Source organism: Lactuca virosa, chromosome 8, assembly GCF_052849685.1.
Source record: "Lactuca virosa cultivar CGN04683 chromosome 8, Lactuca_virosa_CGN04683_v6, whole genome shotgun sequence".
In the NCBI taxonomy this organism is placed as follows: domain Eukaryota; kingdom Viridiplantae; phylum Streptophyta; class Magnoliopsida; order Asterales; family Asteraceae; genus Lactuca; species Lactuca virosa.
In genome coordinates this window covers 208,594,999-208,616,881 of record NC_136433.1, presented here as the reverse complement: position 1 = coordinate 208,616,881, position 21,883 = coordinate 208,594,999, and the positions used below count along the sequence as shown (strand labels likewise).

Sequence of the window (21,883 nt, the reverse complement as noted above, 5' to 3'; positions counted from 1 at the left end):
ATCGGCGTAGCTCTTTTGTCTGTCTCGTGATGATTGCAGTCGGGCTCTGATCTGAATTATCTTCTCGGTCGTTTCGCGTATGATTTCTGGTCCCGTTAATGCATTGCCCGATGTCTGTCCTCTTGCTAGCTGAGTGTCACCTACCTCAGCCCAACACAACGGTGATCTACATTTACGCCCATACAATGCCTCGAAAGGAGCAACTTTGATGCTTGAGTGATAACTGTTGTTGTACGAGAACTCGATTAAAGGCAAGTGGGTATCCCACGACCTTCCAAAATCTATCACACATGCGCGAAGCATATCTTCTAGCGTTTGAATGGTTCGCTCGCTTTGACCAACCGTTTGTGGGTGGTAGGCAGTGCTCATGTCAAGTTGTGTTCCCATAGCTTTCTGAAGCGATTGCCGAAAGCGTGAAGTAAACCTACTATCTCTATCTGAGATGATAGATATTGGCACTCCGTGGAGTCTCACGATTTCCTTGATATAGGTCCTTGTCAATCGTTCCATCTTGTATGACTCTTTTATTGGCAGGAAATGAGCGGATTTTGTCAACCTGTCAACTATTACCCATATGGTATCCAAACCATCAGTCGTCTTGGGTAGTTTGGTCACAAAGTCCATAGTAATCCTTTCCCATTTCCACTCGGGAATTACTGGTTGTTGTAATAATCCTGAGGGCTTCTGATATTCTACCTTTACTTTAGCACAAGTGAGGCACTTGCTAACGTAAGTGGCAATTTCTGCCTTCATGTTAGGCCACCAATAATGTTGCTTGATATCCAAGTACATTTTATCTGAACCCGGATGGATGGAGTATCGTGTCTTGTGGGTTTCATTCATGACTACTTCTCTGAATCCCCCAAGTTTAGGGATCCAAATTCGGTTCATGAAATAATATGCTCCTTCCTCCTTCACTTCGAAATTCTTTTCCATTCCACGTAACACTTCGCTTGTCTTGTTTTCTGTCTTCATGGCATTGAACTGGGCTGTTCTGATTTGTGAGGTCAGTTGGGATTGAATGGTTATGGAGAGAGTCTTCACACGACGATTCGAGTATTCTTTTCGACTCAAGGCATCAGCTACCACGTTAGCCTTACCTGGGTGGTACTTAATTTCGCACTCATAATCGTTCAGCAGCTCAACCCATCTTCGTTGCCTCATGTTTAACTCCTTTTGATTTAAAATGTGTTGGAGACTCTTGTGGTCAGTGAAGATGGTGCACTTGGTACCATAAAGGTAGTGCCTCCAAATCTTCAAGGCGAAGACCACAACTCCCAATTCGAGATCATGGGTGGTATAATTCACCTCATGTGTCTTTAGTTGTCGGGACGCATAAGCTATCACCTTCCCACGCTGCATGAGTACACAACCTAAACCCTGATTCGACACATCGCAGTAAACTACGAAGTCCTCTGTTCCCTCTGGTAGTGATAATACATGTGCACTGCAGAGTGCTTGCTTCAGAGTTCGAAATGCAGCTTCTTGCTTATCCGTCCATTCAAAGGGTACACCCTTTTGCGTAAGCAAGGGAAGTGGCTTGGCTGTTTTGGAAAAGTTCTGAATGAACCTCCTGTAATAGCATGCGAGACCTAAAAATTGACGAATTTCAGTGGGTGTCGTTGGGATCGCCCATCCTTCGATGGCTTTGACCTTAGAAGGATCCACATGTATCCCTTCTTGACTAACAACATGACCTAAAAAGTTCACACTACGGAGCCAGAATTCACACTTAGAGAGTTTTGCGAATAGTTTTTCGGTTCTTAGGGTTTCTAGGATTTGCTGGAGATGTCAGCCATGCTCCTCTTCGCTTCGAGAATAAACCAGAATATCGTCTATGAAAACGATGACAAAGTTGTCGAGGAATGGTCGGCAGATTCGATTCATTAGGTCCATGAATGCGGCAGGGGCATTCGTTAGACCGAAGGGCATTACAACAAATTCATAATGTCCATAACGAGTTCGGAAGGCGGTTTTGGGGATATCCTCTTCCCAGACTTTGAGTTGGTGGTATCCGGATCGCAGATCTATCTTAGAGAAGTAACTTGCTCCTTGGAGTTGGTCAAATAGATCGTCGATTCGCGGAAGTGGATATCGATTTTTGATAGTGAGCTTATTTAGTTCCCTGTAGTCAATAAACATCCTGAAGGAACCGTCCTTCTTCTTAACAAAGAGAACCGGAGCTCCCCAAGGTGAAAAACTGGGTCGGATGAATCCTTTGTCCAAAAGTTCGCTGAGTTGGCTGGGCAGCTCTTGCATTTCCGCAGGAGCCAATCTGTAGGGCGATTTGGCGATGGGTGTAGCTCCTGACACGAGGTCAATTCGGAACTCGACTTGTCTTTCTGGGGGTATCCCCGGAAGATCTTCAGGAAAGACATCCGGGAAATCGCAAGCCACTGGGATGTCTCGAATATTGACCTCTTCCTTGGACTTATCCACTATATGAGCCAGAAACGTCAAGTCCTTCTTTCGTAGATACTTCTGTGCCTTAATGCACGAGATAAGACGGAGGTTCGTGCTGGGTTTGTCTCCGTATATAATTAGGGTTTCGCGATTTGGGAGGTAAAGGCGAACGGCCTTCTCGTGACACATAATTTCAGCATGGTGGGGGCTTAACCAGTCCATGCCGATAATCACATCAAAACTCCTAATGGATACAGGCATTAAGTTTATTTGAAAGACGTGATGGTTCAAGGTCAGGGTACATCCGATGTAGATTTCCCCAGTGGATTCTGTTTTCCCATTAGCCATTTCCACCGTAAAGGTTTCATTAAGCTTCTGGGGTTGTTGTTTTAACAAGTGTTTGAATCTATTACTTACAAATCTTCGTTCTGCCCCAGTATCAAATAGGATGCATGCATATGTGTGGTTTAGGAGAAACGTACCAGTGACAACAGCGGGATCCTGAACCGCCTCTCCCTGACCCATGGTCAGCACTCTTCCTGCTCCTCCCTTCCCAGGGTTGTTGATGTTGGGGCAGTTTCGACGGAAATGCCCAGTCTTTCCACATCCATAGCAGGTGTGGCTTGGTCCCGCATTATTGCCGCTGTTGTTGGTGTTGTTGTTGTTGTTGTTGTTGTTGTTGTTGTTGCGGTTGTTGTTGTTGTTTCCTTGTTGCTGGTTCTGGGGAGGATAGGTCCTGCAATATTTTGCCATGTGACCCTTTCGATTGCAACTGGTACAATGCATCTCCCTGCATTCGCCATTATGTTAGAGACTGCACTTGTTGCACTTTGGGAGATTCCCGGAATACTGCCTAGGGGCACTTGGAGTAGCTGAGACTGGAGCATGTGGTGTGGAGGGAACTTGGGTGGTTGCAGCATTGACTATCACTGTTTGTTGCTTCTTTGACGACTCTGAGCCCTGTCGCCCCTTTCTCTTGTTATTCTTTCCTTTCTTGTTGTCACTCTCCTTCTTGCCTTCAGTTTCCCCTGACTTCTCGCCCTTCTTGTTGTTGTGGTCGTATAGTTTCTTGGCCAACCTCTTGGCACTGTCGAAGGTTTCAGGATTTGCAGCTATCACATTCCCTTGAATTGGGGAGGTTAATCCCCAGATGAATCGTTCGATTTTCTTTCCCTCTGAAGTAATCATGCCAGGGCACAACAGTGACAGTTCGCTAAACCTTGATATGTATGCATCAATGTCGGAGTTGCGGACGGTAAGATTCCATAACTCTTGCTCCATTTTCTAAATTTTGCCTCGTGGGCAGTACTCGACCATCAACATTTCTTTCAACTCCGCCCACGGCATGGTGTTGGCTACGGGGAGAGTCATGGCTTCTACGTGTCCATTCCACCAGGTAAGAGCTTGGTCAACGAATGTGCATGCGGCAAACTTCACTTTCATCTCCTCGGGGCATACGCATATCTCAAATACCGATTCCACCTTCTCAATCCATCTCTTTAGGGTTATCATTCCACCCGTGCCATTAAAGGTTCGTGGCTTGGCGTTGGTGAAGTCCTTGTAAGAGCATGTCTTGGTAGGTCCTTGATTTATTCCGTTGTTCGAACTTCCAGCCCCTTGTCCATTGCCTCCACCATTGTTCCCTTGGTGGATTTGCGCCATGGCTGCGGTGACTGCAGCAGATACAGCTGCTTGAAATGCAGCTGTGTTGATTTCTGGTGGGGTTGGCTCAGGGTTTCCACGGGTTGGTCGTTGAGGCATCTTTCTGCCATTGAACGGAAAGATGTTGAGTGCCTATGGTTCTTGTGAGTTTGTGGTCCTATAAACTAGGTGTATTGCACGTACTTAGGTAGTTTCACATGTTAACATTCAATCATGGATACTTTACACATAACAGATAACAACATCACAATAGAACACATATATTTCTCCATTAATAATATCCGTACTTTGATACATGAAAATTTGCTCGAAAGAGCCTACATAAGTGGTGCGAGTTCGGCAGCGTAACGACTCTATGAGTAGTGTAATCACTTAAACATAGAGTCGATGGTACATAGCATAGATCATATAAGCATAATACTAAAGACGGATATGACTAGTCCTAGTCATGGTGGGATGTGCCAGGGGGTGGTGCTGAGGAATTGGACGCTCCTTGAAGGCGAGCCACCTGTCGTTCCGCGTCTCGGAGTCTAGTCTCCCACCTCACCTGCCTCATGTGGAACTCTCGGATAACCTCTCGTGTCTCCTATTCTGCACGCTCAACTCTAGTTCGCATCTGGTGCATCAGATCGGCGGTGCTCTGAGCTAGGTCGCCAGTGTTCCGCAATCGTCTCACCAAGCGCGCGATCAGCTGGTCCTCCCTCCCTCAAGTCGTAGAACTCGCGTGCCATGCCAAACGGGGGTCACTGTCCCTGTTGCCTGCTCCACCTCCAAAGGTCGATACCCCAGGGGGGGTGTAGGGCCAGTCGGGCCCATCCGATGAGCGGGCACCCTAGTTGGGTAAAGGGGGTTGATGACTTCGGACTCTACGTCCGAATCACCGTCGTCGTTGGGTTCCTCCTCGAGGTCTTCTTCGACTTCCTCTTCTTCCAGGTCCACCACTGGCTCAGCAGGTCCGCCCTCGACCTCCGCCTCAGGTTCCTCTTCAGACTCCTCCTCAGGGTCTTCTTCAGGTTCCTCCTCCAACCATCCGTTATTCCCCTGATTAGGGAAATACGGATCTCCGGGGTGATGGAAGCCGGCCATACTGTCTGCGAGAGTGTATAGATGTACTAATATTATTCCTAAGATGTTCTAATCATTATGCAAATTGAGTTGATGTTCTCTTCTTGGTAACAAAGGGGTATGTTTTTAGGTTTACCGACCATCGAGGTTTCCCCGGGGCATGTGATAGTTGTACTTCGGAGAAAATGTAGTTGATCAGGCTACATTCGCCCCTTAATACAACTAGGAACAGTCCCGACTTAACAGAGATGTCAGTATTATCTTATTTGATTTAGGATTATGTTCTTTTTCCTATATCGCACAAGTAGAGGTGTTTTATCGTTGTGTTTTATTTGTTTTGTTCAGAGTTGTTTTAGTCCCTCTTTGGTTTATAGTTGCATATCAATGTGTGGTTAGATATGCCAGTTCACTATAAACAGAGCTCTGATACCAACCTGTCACACCCCCGAACCAGACGGCGGAAACGTCCGAGGGCTCGCGTGACTCAAATTGAATATCATCACAATGATTATACATGAAACACAACATAAACTTCACCATGCATTAATACATTACAACTGACATTGTTCACATCAAGTACATTGTCTAAATATTACATATCCATAGCATAAATTGTTTGAGAGTTTTCAAAACAGAACATCCTAACATACTTGGTATTACTCTTCAGCTTACTTGTTACCTGAGAATACAAGTTATTTTGAAAAGGTCAACATATGGAATGTTGGTGAGTTCATAAGCAGGGCTGTTATAAAAATGTTTTGTGTAGTTTATGAAACCCAGAAAATCCGATATTTTCTGAAAAGACAATTGTTTATACCAAAGTGTGAAGATCCATAAGTTTGTGCATGAATGATTTCAAAACGTGTATAAATGGGAAGTTTTGCATTATAGTTATTGAAAGTACAAGTGAATGGTGTTGATCTCCTCGAAAAACCCAATGTTTTCCGATAATATAATATGATTGTTTCAAATTGTTATACCGCCACAACGAATGATTATGATTTTCCTTGATTACTCGGATAGTATTGGATTTATTTATTTATGTGAGTCGTTATAACCATGCATGATAATGACTAGTTCGTCTGTCTTAGCATTCTAGCGAACGTCGGAATTGATCTTAAGACTTTGTCACCCTAGACTGGCCGAGTCTAACTGTAGCGAACAGCTGAGGTGTGAGGGAGTCACCCCCGTATAGATCTATACACAAACTCTCGCTCTCCCTCCAGGAGACTTTGATTATAACTACAGACTACGAATGACACTTAGAGGTGTCGCCCGTTATTACTCACTTAATCCAAACGAAATTGATTACCATTGATTAACAACCTGTAATTGTTTACTTGAATTGAAGGTAAGCCTAACAAACGAGGAGAAGAGGATTACAAAGTCCTACTAATTACGTGTGTTATTTAAGGCTGTTGGTTGTACGAAGGACGCGTTGGCTCATTTCACATTTGATTAAATTGGACCTTACTAGCAATGCTAAAGGGCCACTGAGGCCCAATAACACATAGAAGCCATTGAGGGCCCCTTAAACATGTAATTGGGTCACAGGAGGCCCAATAGACATGTGTTATTATTGTTAGGCCCAAAAGTCATGTCAATGGGCCAAGAAGGCCCAAAAGGCATGATTAGGATCTTTCAAGCCCAACTATTCGAATATTTACTTGTTTTAGGTGTAGTATAATTGTCGGAAGTTTGATTGAACAATTGTTAAATTCGCAACGACACGTAACTTGTCGATTGTTTATAACGATTATTTGAAAATGTATGTATACTCTTCATTCTATTTTCATAAGTTGTAATTTCGTATTTTTGACCCAAATATCTTAATAATAAAATAATTGATTCAAAATATTGGTTTGACCCATTCAGCCCTTTTTCTAATAAAAATGACAATTTTAGTCCCTTATTTAAAAAAAAAGACATTTTAGGCCCTTAAACCATTTTCTTGACATTTTTGATCCATAGACTTGTTTAAGTAATGTTTTTAGCTCAAAATTTACTCTTTGGCAGTTTCAGCCCCCTTCAGTAAGGAGTTTTTCGGTTAAAGTCTAAATTTTTTGCAACTTTTACAATTTTGGCCCAAATTCCAAAAACTTTACATTTTTGATCCTTTTTGGAAAAAATCATTTTAACCCCTGAAATAGTTTTGTTTACCCCTTTTTACCCCCTGTTTTGAGAGTTGTACCATTTCAGTCCCTTGAAAATTATATTTTTTCAATTTTTGGGCCTATGGGCCGAAAAGCCCAAAAATTGGCCCATTAAGCTACAAATTACATATCTAGTCCTTTGAAGAGCATAATATTCATAAAAACATTTATTTTAACTGTTTTGACTCTTTTGGTCCTTTGGAAAACCGTAAATGACAATTTTTAACCCAACTTTTGTTTATTTGACAATTATAGTCCAAAAATGAGTTTTATGTTGCAATATGTTTATTATAACTTTAGAGGGTAATTTTTCTTGACTTGTTTAGTGTAATATATCTTAGATCATGTTTGTTTTCCTTCTTGTGCCATAGATCTCGAGATTTCTTTCCTTTTTGTTACATATTTACCACATAAACACATAAAATCACACATGCATACATGAAATCACACATAACATATACATACACATAGATCTACACATTTTACTTGTATTCTCCCCCATAAAACTTGTGAAAACCAAAAATAGAGGGGTATGAACTCACCTTTTCTTGTTGTTTTCGATTTGAAGAAGAAAGGGAAGAGTTTGATGCTATTTTTCGGCCCTAGCAAGCTTTCTTGTGTTGATTTCGAACTTAAGGAGCTTCTAAGGAGTAGATCACGAAAATTGTGTGAGTTAGGAAGAGGTTTTGATGAAATAAAGAGGCTAGGTTATGGATCTAAACAATAACTTACCAATGATGATGATTATTGTGGAATAACCTTCTTGAAAAGCTCTAAATCTCGAAAATTTGGAAGGAGAAATGAAGAAGTTGTTGTGAGTTCTTGAGTGAAGCTTAAGTGAAATAAGTGTGTGTGTGTGTGTGTCGATACTCTCGGCCGAGAGTAGTAGAAGGAGAAGAGAGAGAGATGAAAGGATGGTGCATGGAAACATGTGAGATTTGCATGGAGATCCTATAGGTATTAAGGAGGTGGCTAATCCTCCTTAATCCTCTAATTTCCCTTTTTTTTCTTCTACTTGGGCCGAGAGAGAGAGAGAGAGAGAGAAGAGAGAAAAGGATTTTGGCCTTTTGTACTTGAGTCTCCTAATGAGAAGCCCAAGCTAATGGTTTTCGGCCCAATGGGCCCTTAAGAGGTTTTACGGCCCAACTTGTATAAAGAATGAGTTTTATGGCCCTTTAGGGCGAATTAGATTTGTTATGGCCCAATAAGGGTATTTTATTTCATTCTAGGCCCATTATGGCCCAAAATGTTAAAATAAATGAAAGTGGGTCCAATTAGAGCCTATTTAAGAGTTCTAAGCCCAAAATAGTCAAAATTGGAAGCATATTGGTCCATTGGGTCCAATAAGAACATCCTAGTCCAAAATGGACTTAAACCGGGATTTTTAGGGTTTCCAAATTTTTTGTTGACTATTTGAATGTTTGTATGGGGTATTTGATGGAATTTTGTTGTCATTGAATAAACACCATACACGTTTTCAAGTTCTAGCTACAATGCCGTTCTTTGTTAAGTGTTTACAATGTATCAGAATTCCTAGTTGTGACAAGCTTTTTCTTCGTCAATCCACTCCATGCCAGCTCTTGATATTCATCAATGTACACATTGATTTTAAAATCATTGGCATACCCAGCATCAAGAAACCTTACATAGTCATTATCATCTCTTAGTTCTCCTAATCCATCTACCACAGATCGATTTTGAAGACAATAATATACATCAGTGCACCTTTCCTTGGTTAATTTTCGAAGCTGTAAGATGAACTCCTTAAACCCCATGTTTTTTAAATCAACTCCCGTAACAGATTTTTTCAAAGGATTGAAGTACACTAATGGCTTAGGGACAAAGTTCCCACCATGGTAAACATCAACAGTAAGCATACCTTGCGCCTTGAGTGAAAAATCGGCGTGAAAAGCGAACCCTAATTTCACAGTCTGTGAAAAAACCTCCAACGTTCTCTGTGATTTTGATTTTTGCGAAAGGGTTATTCCACGTAATACAGGGAGAAGCCACGTAATTGTTTATTTTTTTCTTCCTGGTAACATTTACCTCCTCACCGGCAGAACTGGTTACCACACTAGAATCAAACAACAAAATGTGAATTTAGATGGTATTTTTTGAACTAATTCTTTAGTTAGATGGTATTTTTTGAACATGGTATACTTAAATGGTGTTTTTTGTACAAAATTGAAACATAGTTACCTTTTTAAGTCATTTTCCCAATATATAAAGTCAAGAACACAAAGGTACAAACCAGTCATCTCCAAACAAACCATCGTTGTATCGGCCATTTGTTGTCATTATTAGCTCTGGTATATATATAAACCACTGTATCACCATCTCTCTTCCTCCTTCTCCGCCTCTAGAAACCACCGCACCGCAACCACTAAACCATCATCGTTGGCATCTCTCTCTCTAAAACCACACTCCACCGCTACAACCAGTCAATGCCGCCACAGCTTAATCCCAAATCCATTCTCATCAGACTTTCTCTCATCGTATTTGTAAGGTTTTGGAGAAATCCATCGCCACTAATAAACCTAAATCGATTTCATGATTGCTATGATTTGGTCGGTAACTCAAATGAACCTTAGTCAATTCCCAAATTTGCCTCCTCTAGATGCTCTCCAGTTCCATGGCCATCACGAATAACTATACTAGTTACCCGAATTCCATATTCCCACTAACCCACATCTGATACATATGTTCCTTTTAAATTATGAATACACACCCCATTCTCTGCCTCATCCTAACTCTAGACATAACGACGGAGACACCCACCTAACCATTCATGCCCGAGCTCATTGTGTAGGTTGGCACCGGTGGTTTCCTGTCCCGGAAGCACTTCAATCGGAGACAAAACCAGGTAACTCCTTTTGCATCTCGACATCTGTGATTTCTTTTGGTAACTGCCACCACCGACGACATACGAGGCTAGATATAAGACTCCGACGAGCGGTGATGCCAGATTCACGAGCACTGACGACCGGAGTGTCCAGATCTACTATCTCCGGTGAGTGGAAACGCCTGATTTACAAGCTCTGACGGCTATGATCCACCGTAATTGCCTCTTTCCAGATTTGCTTCATCTCCGACCACCACCCCAACGCTACTCTACCACCAATGTTATGTTGCATACAGTCGAAATCGAAGGGGGATTAACATCAGTTATGTTGAATACAATCATTAACCAGAGCTACAAAAATCCAAAACTGACCTTAGACCAGTCATCGCCCCTCGCCATTACTTCTCGTCGGAGAAGAAGCAAATTCAAAGCTTTTATGCTGGATGAGAGAGAGACAGTTCACGTTGGCTTATCAATGGTTTTATTTTTGAAGAAAACAAATGATCGAAAATTTGCATTACAGAGACATAAGAGGTAATCTTCCTTTTTTTTATTTATGTACTGTCACTATTCCCTAGCTCCTAGCTATTACTTAGCGTCATAAGTTCATACGTGCTTTTTGTTTTCTTTTGCCACAACCTAAGAGTCTAGTATCTATTAAATTATTATTACCTGTGATTTATTAATAGAATATCACATGCCATTGATCTTTGATCTACTACTTCGATGCTCTATGAAAGAACTCCTTTCTAAACTTTCGTATTTCTGAAAGACCCAAACTTTCATACTCGACAATTGTTACCCCAAAACATGCTACTTGCATATTCATAAAAACAATATTTTACATTGATAACTTGTTTACATAAGACTAGATACAAACCGACTATTACAAATTTTTATATGTTACATAACTTCCCAGGATACTATAAGTTATACATACATGATTACTATATACAATAGTTTCAAACTATTCAAAATCTTCTATCAGTATATAACTATACTGGTTGCTTATTGCCTGCAATTGTTAAACATTGAGAGGGGTAAGCGGTGACGCTTAGTGAGTTCAATAATAGATACAATATAATGTTATGCCATATATACTTCAATATGACAGAAGCAAAGAGGAACAAGGAACAACAAAGGCATATGTGAATCATGTGACAAACTTTCCATATCAATCAATGATTTGATTCAAGGATATACGAACAATGAGACATGACAATTTCCATACTTGATATACATCAATAAAGCTTCGGCCCAAATGGCACAGAAGACATACACTTTCTGATTTAAACATTTCGGTAGATTTCAGGCTTATAGCCCTGTCTAACCATCTGCCAATGCCATAGAATAGAAGTCATTCTCTTACGGAGACATGCTTTACATGGCCAGAGGCTACGTACCAGTACCACCGTGAATCTAAGTCCTTTCACTGATCACATGGTCAAAGGTATAGCTTTGCTATCATAAATAGCAGGAATAAAAATAACACAGGAAAATAACCCGGAATAATAACACTGAAAAGCACATAACACATATAACACATAACATACAATTGTTCCTATATATTAAACTCACTGTGAAATAACCGAGGGTTAAAATAGTAATTTGGGCAACACTTCGCTACTATAATTAGCTTTCTTCGTTGAAAACCGGGCCCTGCGAGGGTTGGGCTTCAAACCGAAAAGATAAATTTCTCAGGCTTCTCGGGAAATAATTCCGGGGCTTCGGGGGAAGTTGAAATAGTAGAAATATGAGTTTAAGGGTGAAAAAGAGGCATTTTCTAACATTTACCTGGGAGGTCTCGCACCCCTTATATAGGTGCGAGCCTCGGATCCGAAGCAAGAGGAGAGGGGCAGGTGGCTGCGAAGCTGCGAGGCTCGGTACACGTGACAGAAGGGCGAGGCTCGGATGCGAGGGTCGGAACAGGTGTGCGCTTCGGACTCCGGACCTGGCACGCGTCGGACGCGTCATCGGCTGGGTCTTCGACGTCGGACACGGGGCGCCACGCAGCATGCTTCGGTTGGGCCTCCCTTTGGTCGTATCACAATCCGACACGGGGCACGCATGCGAGCATCCGGGTGACGTGTCCGGGTACTGTTCATGCGATTTTTCTCGGTTTTCGCAATTATTCTCGTTTTTGTGCCAAAAACTTCTAAAATCCATAACTTTCGCATACGAGCTCCGTTTTTGACGTTCTTTATATGCACGGTAGGTAAAATTATGCTCTACGACTTTCGTTTAGATTTCATCGGCTAATTTTGACTTTATTTTTAATATTATTATTTTTAACAGATCGGGACAGGAAAATCCGTTAAAAATTCATAACTTCTTCATCCGACGTCCGTTTTCGTCTGTCTTTTTACCGTTGTACTACTACTGACGAGACCTTCAATTCTCGTTTAGGTTGTGTCGGCTAAAAATCACTCGATCTAAAATTCGAGTTTTTAGCTGTCTACTGCTAAGCTGAAACTTAGAAAAATCATAACTTCCTCATACGAAGTCAGATTTGGGCGTTCTTTTTATGAAAAATTCTCGGTTTAACAAATACTATGACTTTCATTTAGATCACCAAGGCTAAAAAGTATTTTATCAAAAACTCACTTTTTACGTCATTCGGCGTCGTGCCGGTTTTGTCGCGGATCTTCGATTGGTCATAACTTCTTCGTTATAACTCAGATTTTGATGAGGTTTTCGCCTAAATGTTTCTAACGAAATTATCTACAACTTTCAATAATAAAATTTTACTTATTTCAAATTTTATATTTTCGTTAAATTTCGATATTTATCTTTTAATTGGAATCTAATAAGACTTCCAATATTTTCTGAGTGATTCTAAACTTAGTTTTACTTCATTTCTAGTAAAAACTATCCGTTAGAACTCAATACTCAATATCACATAATATTTCATAATATTATTTACTTAAAACACGATTTCAAAACGTGTATGTTACACTCTAACTCAAATCAGGTAAAATGACTTCAAATTTGATTTTGTGCTTTAAGTTTTTTTGATCTAATACAGATTTAATACAAAACATTTAGATTAGTTTTCATTTTATTTATATATGTAGATGTTACTTATTTGATGTTTGGAAAAGAAGCATTATGTATAAATATGATTTTCTATCATTTTGAATAAAGTATGTTTGGTGCACACAAAGTGTTTGATGAAATGCCTCAACGAAATTCGCAAAGTTATTAAGCATGAATATGTGTTTTTATGATCTAATACAGATTTAATACAAAACATTTAGATTAGTTATCATTTTATTTATATATGTAGATGTTATTTATTTGATGTTTGGAAAAGAAACATTATGTATAAATATGATTTTCTATCATTTTGAATAAAGTATGTTTGGTGCACATAAAGTGTTTGATGAAATGCCTCAACGAAATTTGCAAAGTTATTAAGCTGTGAATATGTGTTTTATGTACTAATTTGTGAATATGTTTGTTATTAAGTTGTGAATTAGTGTCTAAAATATTAAATTAAGCGATGGAAACAATGTGCACACAAGGTGTTTGATGAAATGCCTCAACGAGATCTGGAAGTTTTTAAGTTATGTATAAGTGTTTAAAATTTTGTATTAAGTTGTGAACTAGTGTTTGAAATGCATATTATTCTATGAATTCTAATTTGTTTATGCATTATTTTGTGAATTAGTTTTTTGAATATTGAATTAAGCTTTGAATTAGTGTCTAAAATATTGTATTAAATTGTGAATTATGATTTTTTTTATCCAGATCTGAATTTTATACATGTAAATGAGTTGTGAATATAATGTATTAAAATGTGAATATGTGTTTTTTTGTATTAATTTGTGAATATATAAGTTATTAAGCTGTGAATGTGTATTTTTTGATGCACTAAGTTGTAAATTGGTGTTTGAAATATTGAATTAAGTTGTGAATTAGTGTCTAAAATGATGAATTAAATTGTGAATTCTAATTTTTTTATATTCAAATATGGTTTTTTAGGGAAATATGTTGGCGGTTTTGGCATAAATGGTTGGTGGTCAAGGTGGTTGATGGTAGTCTATGGTACTTGGCGGTGTTGATGCTAATGGTGGTGGTAGAGTAAAGATATGTTATATTTCTCACTCATCTTCATCTTCTTCGTCAATTTAAGATAAGTTATCCTCTTTTATAATTCATGTATATGTTTTTATTTTGATGTTTGCCTCTAAATAAGTGATAATTTATCTATGTGTTAAACTGTGAACGAGCTATTTATACACTGAAATATGAGATTATACTTGCCAATGAGTTGTAAAGGTATTGTATTAAATTGTGAATTTTGTATATTAAGTTGTAAATTTTATTCACAACTTAATATAATAAATTTACAATTTAATACACAAACATTCCTCCGGATATGAACGTATAAATGTGAGTTTTAAGTTGAGAATATTGTTGTGAATATATAATTTTTTATGTATTAAATTGTGAATTTATTGTATTAAGCTGTGATTTTTGTGTATTAAACTGTGAATTGACTGTATTAAGCTGTGAATTGATTGTATTAAATTGTGATTTTTTTTTATGAATTAGTTTTGTGTTTGCTTATGAAATATGTGAAGAAATAAACATTATACACATATATGATTTTCTCTAATTTTAAATAAATTATATAACATTTAAATTGTGATTATTATGTAAATTAAGCTTTCAACAAAACATTAGCCACCAGATCTGAATGTATAAATGTTCAAGTTAAGAATATGACATTTATGTCTATTAAATTGATAATTTAGTATATTATGATGTATATTTTATGTATTAAATGGTAATTGACTATATTAAACTGTGAATTGACTACATTTTGTTGTGATTTTTTAAATAAATTTTGTGTTAAAATATGAATGGTTTATATATGAATTTTTGTATAAATGTTGTTGTGAATATTTTTATTTTTTGTGTTGTATACTTATATAAGAATGCATTAATTTTTTTATAATTGTTTTGTATTAAATTCAAAATGATTAAAGTAATAGGTTTATTAAACTATGAATATAGTATTTAACTTGTCATTGCATTACTTTATATACATATCTGATTTGTAAGGAATGATGGTTACAATGTTGGCACATGTGGTTGGTGGCAGCGTGTGGTGTGTTAGTGGTGGTAGAGTTTGAGTTTGATAAATCTTTGAATTTGTGAATTAGTATAATATTGATTGTATTAAGTTGTGAATTTTGTATATTAAACTATAAATGGACTGTATAAATTTGTATTTTATATAAATTGTGTTAGAATATGAATGAATGAAAATATTAGACTAAAAAATTACGATTTTGCCCTTTTCTTACCAAAAAGAAAAAAAATCAGGATTTGAACATATGTAATAATATTCATAATACATATTTATTTATGAAATGGAGGTTCTTAGGGTTCTTAATCTTTTGTGGTTCTCATTTGAACCACTCCCTATATATATATATATATATATATATATATATATATATATATATATATATATATATATATATATATATATATATATATATATATATATATATATATATATATATATACTAGCCGTCTACCCGCGAAATGCGGCGGCAACAATAGTTTCATTGGACAATTAGTTTCTTTCGGCAATTAGTTTTCATCGAAAATCTATATTATATTTCAAGGAACACAAAAGAAATACATATTGCTATCAGTCGGTTTTGCAGCAAGAATAGTTTCATTTCGTCAAATAGTTTCTTTTGGAGATTATATTCGTCTCAAATATTAGTTTCTATACGGAAACAAGTCATCTTCCAAAGAACGTGAAATGTATCGGAATTTGATTGCATCTCTTAAAGGTCGGACGCAATGTTCTTGCATGCTACTGGTTATCTCGAACTACGACACAATAATAAAGTTCTTAGGGTTTTTAAGAACAGACGAAAATTAGTTTCATTTCGGAAAATACTTTTCAAAAGTTAAGTAGTTTTCTTTCTTCAAATGATTTCCTTTTGACATTTTGGAGAAAAACATTTGTAAGAACAATGCTACCTTCACCCCTTCGATGATCTTATCGTGTCACCATCCTTCTCTCATATCCACATCCTCTTTATTTCTCTAGCATTAATCCCATCCTCTATTTGTTCGGGCTCCTAGGTGCAATGTCGATTTCATGGAGCCAACGGTTTCATGGAATAAGGAGGCGATGGTAGATTTCATGGAGGAAAGTGGTCACAACAGTGTATGAGTTTAATTTTAATACATAATATACTTGCAACATAAATAAATTTAAATAAAACAAGTAAAAATAATTTAATATATACATGAAACACAAAGTTTATACACACATGATATTCAATGAAAAAATAATAAGTAAAATGTCTTTTTCTCATTATCTATAAATAAACAAAGTATATCGGAACAATTCGATCAAAACTAATACAAAAAAAGTATCTCTCATTAGGAAGCAAATCGACATGGTGATGTGCTTCATATGGATATCTATTAGATTGGTCATCCTCTAAACATTTCAAGATCAACAAAAACTAAAAAAAATATAAGATTTCAGATATGATATATGAATAACTTACGATTAGATATTGTGTAAAACTTTATGCAAAACTTGATATAGACAAAATTGTTGAGAAACTTAGTAAAGAGAATATTTTAAAGCATATTACAACCATTACTCCTTGTCACATAGGCCTTGTTGTAAAGAAAGGTAAGCCCTCAGTTGGGTTGTTGATCCGAACATGAGTAAATAGCAAAACGTAAGTTCAAATATTAGGAATTTATGTCCATATGTGTGTGTCTGTGATTGTAAACCAGAAAACAACTTTTTCCCTACAGTTTGTTTACACTACTTGAAAAAAGAGTAAGCAACTACACAATAACCTTGATATGAATACAATTAACATAGTTGGACCGAGGGGCTTAAAAATACAATGCATCTATTTCTTAAGCAATCTACCCATACGAATTGAGCCTGTATAAAATATTCCTTCTGGACAAGCCAAGATGGACGCCAACTCTCCCTTCAACTGGTCCAAACATGAGGAACAAAATCATCATGACTGCCATCTATATCTTCTTTTTTACTCCATACAATAAAAAAATAACAAATGTTGTTAATTTAGTTTCAAATATAAAATTAAATAACTATAAAAAAACATCATAGGCTTCAAATAACCATAACCATAATAGTGATATACTTGGGATTTCAAATATGACATTTTATTAGTTGATAGTGTATTATCTTTGAAGAAAGAAGTTAGAGCAATATGTTTTCAAAGTACATAAACTAACCACTGTGTGACCGTAGCTAATGTCCTGCTTTGTTAGAATGTCGTTTTCATAAACAAAAAAAAAATACAACAAATAATCAACATATATTATGTGAGAGAGAGAGAGAGAGAAAGAGAGAATTGTGTCTTTAAACGATAGCACCTTGAATCTTATGAGTGTTTCACCTTAAACCATAAAACAGAAGCAGATGATTTGATAAAAGTCAAAACTTGATTTTTGTAAGTAAAAAGGTGAGATATAGAGGGTGTGATCAAAAACTTACGTACAATCTTACCTGGAGGGTGGTGACAAGAAAGCAACAGTCCATGGCCGTCATGGGCTGTCTCTGATCTCCAAAGAGCGAGGATGTAGTTCCTTTTTATGAAGATTTGTTCTGCATACCGAAATGCTTACACAATGAAGACCTTTTTGCTTCTCGTCACTATCACTTCTATTTGATTTACTTTGTGTTAAAGCTTCATCAAAGATAAATTAGTTGTAGACACAGTCACAGAGATTAGGGTGACATATACAGAGATTAGGGTGACATATACAGAGAGGAAAGTGGTGGTGGACTTACTTTGTATTGTCTCCGATTAAGGTGTCTCCGGGCGAAAAACATGTTGGCCTATAACCTACGAAATCAACAAACACACATAGTTAAATAGATACCTGCAGTTAAAAACACATACGCAATTAGAAATAGGATTTCGAGGGAGAGAGTGGGAGAAGGTAAACAGTTAGCAAAGACGCAACTAAAAATATATGCAGATCTAGATACTTACATTATCAACATGATAGCGTCGACCGAATTAAGATGCGGTGAGTGACACTTACTTCCGGTCGTTAGCGGTCGTTAGCAGAAGTTTGAGACGACGGTGAGTGGTAATAAACGTTTGTCTGCGACAGAGGGTATACGAAGAAGGCAGCGACGTCTTCAGTTTACAGTGACAGAGGGGGAGATGGTGGTGGTGGTGGTGATGGTCGCGTTTAGGTGGTGCGTAGAAAGAGAGTAAGAGTAAGGGGTACGGCTATGGTTTGTGAGCGAAAGAGATGCAAGAGAGATTGATAGGAAACACCTTTTTCCCCCATTTTAAAAGCGTGTGTTTTTAATGGGAAGAAAAGTTATACGTCTATAGAAAAAGTGGAAAGATCGAGATATATCGATAAGGGACGAAAAATAGGGATTTCAAAATTTAAACCTAGAGAACTTAATTAATCATCCGATATATAGGGATCCAACGAGACTCATTCATCGATTAAAGAGGCTGGGTCAAACTAAGGAAAAATATGCATCGATTGATTGTATATTCACTTTGAAGATTTGGACAACTTAAATTTAATATTATTATATTGATAGTTCGTTGTACTTTAAGCTTAAATGTTTGGACGTCTTAAAAAAATAATATTATTATATTAATAATATTATTATATTCAGTCTATTTATAGAAATAGTGAGATTTCTTTTATAAGATAGTAAAGATATATATATATATATATATATATATATATATATATATATATATATATATATATAGTACCTCTAATGCCACCTGGCATATCCTGAGCCCTCCCCAAACTTATAATTTGGATACCATTTCTATTCAATTTGATAACTAGCTCCCATAAAATCAGCTGTCTGTTTTCAAGAGATCAGCAATATACATGGTTACTGATTTCATTACTTAATATACGCGATTACTGATTTTATTTATGAAATCTGGCAAGTTTTTTGGTGTTGCAATTCAATCCCTCCCATATGATGCCATTGGTGTTCTTTTTCAGTCTGCCTCGATGCAACAATAATGCTGAACAGTTGGATATCAAGATGGAGACGCTCGAAGTTGGTTTGATTCCATCTTCCGATGTACTACTTTATCCTTTATCTTCTTCTCCAGTGATTTGATTTTCTTTATTCTTTGAACCTTTTTTAAACCACCGACTAGACTTGTAAAAACTAAAAAGCCTAACTCAAATCAAGTTCTTTTTCTTATTTTGTTTATAAAGGGGAAGCATACGTTGGTGATTCATTCTTCAAATATTGTGGGTTGTAATTTCTGATTATTCTCTGTTTGGTAGCCTAAGTTTATAGAAATCATCTTTCCATCACTAATCACTCACGTCTTCTTCTTCAGGACATATTGGTTTGTTGATTTGATTTATGAGATTATTATCAAAATTGCTACAACAGAGGGCATTATAAGTAAAAGTAATTCAGAATTGGAGAAAAATAATAGGAGTAAAGTTTTGGATATAGACACGGAAGAGAACAAAAATGGAGTTAGTGATGACAGTTACATCTTCTTCAAAATCCATGGCCTACTACTTTCATTTAGACCTGGCAAACGTGTCGTGTCGTGTCGGGTTCGTGCCGTGTCAAGACATTAAACGGGTTGAGAGTGCTTGACCCTAACCCGACCCGTTTAATTATCGTGTCGTGTCGTTTCAACCCGTTTATTTTCGTGTCAATTTCGTGTCGGGTTTCGGGTTAAGGTTTAAACCTTATAAATATGTTGTGTCATGTCGGGTTGAAACATTTTAAAGGTTGAAAAATAAGACTCATGGAGGAAAAAAACTGAGAAAGTGAAATGCTGGAGTTGGGAGGTGGAACGGAAAAAAAAATTATACTCCCTCCGTCCCATATTTATTGTCCATTTTTGACTTTTGAAGTTTTTATTTTTCTACTTTGACCTTAAATAGTTTATTTGTGTTATAAATTACTTGATAAAACTTATAACAATGAAAAGACATTTCAAACAAAATCCATTCATATATTTTGCATTAAGTGTTATATAAATAAAAAACAAAAATATTTAAGGTTAAATTTGAAGAATAAAGACTTCAACAGTCAAAATTAGACAATAAACATGGGACGGAGGTAGTGGTAAGTTTAGAAAGAAAAATGGAAAGAGTTAAGAGTTAGGATGCAAATGAGATAGGTAGTGAGGAGGAGTAAAATTAAGTCACTTTGAAAGTTTGAATTTTACTTTTAATTCTTGAATTTAGGCCACTACAAATGTATAATATTGAAAATATATATAAAAATATGAAATATATATATATATATATATATATATATATATATATATATATATATATATATATATATATATATATATATATAAATTAAACGGGTTAAACGGGTCATCTTCGAGTTGAAAGTCTTGACCCTAACCCTACCCGTTTAATTATCGTGTCGTATCGTGTCAACCCGTGTACATAAACGGGTCAAAATCTCTGACCCTAACCCGCTAACTTCGTGTCAGGTTCGTGTCGGGTTGTCATGTCGTGCCAGATTTTGCCAGGTCTACTTTCATTTCACTAAATCAGATGAGTTTTGAAGGTCATATGAAGTTGGTGTCAAACTAACTGTCTTTCAGATCTGTATTTTGTTGGGGTACTTTAATGCATCATACTAAAAATGAAAAGCGACTACCATCAAGTACTTAAATGGTTGATTTTTCACATTATAATTTTCATTTGTAGTCATCTTCCTTATGTTTCCCCTTTCTGTGGATTTCAGATGCGAAAATTAGTTATGGATGCATTATCAGATGCACAATATTAGATGCAACTTACATCAATGATTCATCATTTTCTCCGTAGACTTGAGATTAAGATTGAAAAATGATTCCAAAATTAGTAGTGATATAGGCATTTATTTCTAAAGTTATTAAATGCAATGTTATAATCATGTAAGTATTTGACTGTGTGTGTACATTACTCTTTCTAGCATTAGTCCCAATCATGGGTTAAATGCAATATACAGCAATGTACTTTAATTTTAAAGTATGATATAACATCTTACTTTGAATTCTATTTCTTTTTTCCAACTTTTTTTCTTTTTATACATGGTGCTTTGAAATTACAAGGTTATAATTGTGTATGAATTTGACTGTACGTGTGTTTCCAATAAAAAAAATAAAAAGAAAAAAAATGCAATCCTAGCATCAATTTTCATCAGCCTCATGGATGGGCATCAAAAACCACAATCTCATCGAGTCTGTCTATCAGATCTGTTTTGAAGTAGTGTGTTACTACTACCTGCATCGTGAAAAGCAAAGGTGTAACAAGAAAACAAACATATATTTTTATATTATATATATATATATATATATATATATATATATATATATATATATACACACACACGAGAGAGTCTTATAATTATATATACCTTGGAAGCTGAAAACTGGGTTCCAAAGTTGCAGTTGAGAATGAGCACGGTGTCGGGGGGGGGGGGGGTCCCTCAACCATCCGTCATCCAATATTCGAAACAGAGTATTGAACATAGCTTCATGAGTTTTCTCTGCTCCATCAAATAATATAATACCATAATCATCTCGCTTAATGACTTCCCCCAGGTCTATTGCGTCTCCGGAATATCTGAAATATTAATGGAAACAAGACATTTAATACCAATATGTTCTGCAACTACCTTTTCAAAGATATTAAAAAAACTTGAAGCTTAAAACATTTATTTTAAAACAAAAAGCTACTACTTGAAATAGTTTTT

The 21,883-nt window shown here is 36.7% G+C and overlaps 1 pseudogene; it reads right to left on the bottom strand.

Moving 5' to 3' along the window:
- LOC145131218 (chaperone protein ClpB1-like) overlaps positions 1-21,883 on the bottom strand; it is a 33,385-nt pseudogene that overhangs the window by 4,726 nt on the left and 6,776 nt on the right.